At 42.4% G+C, this 2,500-nt stretch overlaps 2 non-coding genes across 2 annotated transcripts in view; both read right to left on the bottom strand.

Annotated features, from left to right (window-relative positions):
- Nucleotides 1–228: 228 nt before the first annotated feature.
- On the bottom strand, nt 229–383 carry LOC149093071 (5.8S ribosomal RNA). Its single transcript, XR_016200334.1, has one exon. It is a non-coding gene; the product is annotated as a 5.8S ribosomal RNA (ribosomal RNA).
- A 487-nt stretch (nt 384–870) lies between these two features.
- The window catches only part of LOC149093070 (small subunit ribosomal RNA), a 2,170-nt gene continuing 540 nt past the window's right edge, over nt 871–2,500 (bottom strand). Inside the window, exon 1 of the ribosomal RNA XR_016200394.1 lies at nt 871–2,500. This exon is cut by the window's right edge and continues 540 nt beyond it. This is a non-coding gene — a ribosomal RNA (small subunit ribosomal RNA).

The following is a 2,500-nucleotide window of genomic DNA, read 5'->3' as shown; positions in this document are numbered from 1 at the left end:
CTCATGCTAGTATCTATTCATATATACTGCTTGCAGAGATGAAATATGCATTGTACACAAAATTTATCATGTGAAACAAGTAGATTTGAGATTCTCCTTACTAAATTGCAACGAATTGCAATTAAGAAAAGGAATAAAACATCAAGATTCATGCATATAAATATACAATCCTCTCAAAACAATGCATATATGGTAGTATGCAAGTGTTTTGTTGATTATTTTACATCTCAACTCTCAGACAGATGTGACCTCGGAAAAGACCCGAAAGCCGCAATGTGCGTTGGAAGCTCAAGTGCTCGGCGTGTCCTGCAATTCGCACCGATTATCGTAGCTAGCTACGTTCTTCATCGATTGGTAATTCGAGTGATCCACCGCTTGAAGATGTATCTTTGCCACCGTGGGACTTTTAATAAGTATCCTAAATCTGCATTGAGAGGGTTTGAAAACAATTGTATGCAGTTTATAAAAACCATAGTTGTCTTTACTTAGTTAGGCGAAGAAGTGTAAAACTTCCTTCTTTAAACCTTGCCGTCAGCATAAGCTGAAGACTTGATCAGGTACCAAGTATGTAGCAAGACAGGCTTTTCATTATAAACTACAATTGTTTTGCAAAAGAAATTATGGCTATCGTTAGATAACCCTCACTCTTTGTTGCATTGGATAATGAAAGATGGATGTATGAATGAACGAATGTAATGCAAATTAGAATCATGTTGCAATGGCTAAATGTTTGCAATAAACATTCACAATTGCGACTCTAATGCAAATACAATTCAATTGCATTCACCATATTAGCATCTACAATATCACTATGCAGAGTGTTTGATTGTTTGAAGGTTGTATTTCTCTTATAATAAGAGGGTAATACGTTAATGATCCTTCCGCAGGTTCACCTACGGAAACCTTGTTACGACTTTTACTTCCTCTAAATGATCAAGTTTGAACATCTTTCCAGCACAATCCGACCACTAGTTTCCCAATGGTCTGGATTGACCAGTCCGAAGTCCTCACTAAATCATTCAATCGGTAGTAGCGACGGGCGGTGTGTACAAAGGGCAGGGACGTAATCAACGCAAGCTAATGACTCACGCTTACTGGGAATTCCTCGTTCATGGGCAATAATTACAATGCCCAATCCCCATCACGAAATGGGTTCAAGCGGTTACCCACTCCTTTCGGAGCAGGAAACAGTATGCACGATGACCACTTCAGTGTAGCACGCGTGCGGCCCCGGACATCTAAGGGCATCACAGACCTGTTATTGCTCTGTTTCGTGCGGCTGCGAGCGCCGCTTGTCCCTCTAAGAAGTCCTTACAGTGCTACAGCATCCTTACCCTAGCCAATTCTGTAGGCTAATAGCAGCAGAGCCCTCAACAGCCGAAACCATCAAGAGATACTACCACCCACAGGTTGACTAAGGGGGAGTACTGCAGTGTAAACTGCAAGTCTATTTAGTAGGCTAGAGTCTCGTTCGTTATCGGAATTAACCAGACAAATCACTCCACCAACTAAGAACGGCCATGCACCACCACCCACTGAATCAAGAAAGAGCTCTCAATCTGTCAATCCTCTCAGTGTCCGGGCCGGGTGAGTTTTCCCGTGTTGAGTCAAATTAAGCCGCAAGCTCCACTCCTGGTGGTGCCCTTCCGTCAATTCCTTTAAGTTTCAGCTTTGCAACCATACTTCCCCCGGAACCCAAAAACTTTGGTTTCCCGGAAGCTTCCATTCGAGTCATGAAATTAGTTACTCAGAATGATCGCTGGTTGGCATCGTTTATGGTTAGAACTAGGGCGGTATCTGATCGCCTTCGAACCTCTAACTTTCGTTCTTGATTAATGAAAACATTCTTGGCAAATGCTTTCGCTGTAGTTTGTCTTGCGACGGTCCAAGAATTTCACCTCTAGCGCCGCAATACAAATGCCCCCGTCTGTCCCTCTTAATCATTACCTTGGATTCTTAAGACCAACAAAATAGAACCAAGGTCCTATTCCATTATTCCATGCAAGATCATTCAAGTTAAGGTAGTGGTACGCATCATATAGATGGTTGACCATACCGTTTTTAGGCACCTCTTTCGAGGTTTTGGACGCCTGCTTTGAGCACTCTGATTTTTTCAAGGTAAAAGTCTCGATCGCTTGAATCAACACTCGGTAAAGAGCATTGATAGCAAATATCGAGCAATTTTCTGTCTAAACACTATGAATGTAACCACCAGGAAAGAGGAATGAAGGTTCAAGCAAGCATCCGTAGACACAAGCAAGAAACCTAACATCACCATCTAACCCTTTAATCAGTGGACCCCATAGGTTCGACTGAAATCCAACTACGAGCTTTTTAACCGCAGCAACTTTAATATACGCTATTGGAGCTGGAATTACCGCGGCTGCTGGCACCAGACTTGCCCTCCAATAGATCCTCGTTAAAGGATTTAAATTGTACTCATTCCAATTACGGGGCCTCAATAGAGTCCCGTATTGTTATTTTTCGTCACTACATCCCC

This window comes from Tetranychus urticae, unplaced genomic scaffold (genome assembly GCF_039701765.1).
Source record: "Tetranychus urticae isolate SD_2017Ah unplaced genomic scaffold, NJAU_TeUrti_SD_1.0 Scaffold_4, whole genome shotgun sequence".
NCBI lineage: Eukaryota > Metazoa > Arthropoda > Arachnida > Trombidiformes > Tetranychidae > Tetranychus > Tetranychus urticae.
Note: the sequence above shows the minus strand (reverse complement) of the source record. Positions and strands in the feature narration are given on the sequence as shown.